This window comes from Bison bison, unplaced genomic scaffold, assembly GCF_000754665.1.
Source record: "Bison bison bison isolate TAMUID 2011002044 unplaced genomic scaffold, Bison_UMD1.0 scf7180017864359, whole genome shotgun sequence".
NCBI lineage: Eukaryota > Metazoa > Chordata > Mammalia > Artiodactyla > Bovidae > Bison > Bison bison.
In genome coordinates, this window is record NW_011494931.1 from 1,972,784 (window position 1) to 1,973,139 (window position 356).

General features: G+C 67.4%; 1 pseudogene; it reads left to right on the forward strand.

Moving 5' to 3' along the window:
* Positions 1–356, forward strand: part of LOC104999648 — a 13,317-nt pseudogene that overhangs the window by 11,287 nt on the left and 1,674 nt on the right.

Genomic DNA, 356 nt, shown 5'->3' on the forward strand with positions numbered 1-356 from the left:
ATTCAACTCCCAGCCGCTCCTGGACGAGCCCCTAAAGGCTTCTTCTTCTCTGGCGGGAGCCGCGCGCGCCCCTCTCTTCGCGCTACTGCTCCGAGGCCGCCGCAGGCGGATGCACGACCTCAGGAGACGCTGGGACCTGGGCTCCCTCTGCCGGGCCCTGCTCACCCGGGGCCTGGCCGCCCTGGGCCACTCTCTGAAGCACGTGCTCGGCGCGATATTCTCCAAGATTTTCGGTCCCCTAGCCAGGTACGTTTTAGGCGAAAGCGGGACTCGCGCTTCCGGGCCAGGGCGCGCGGGAGCGGTGCGGGAAAGGAAAGCAACCGCGAGGAGAGGAAAGGGCGCAAAGTTCCGGCTGG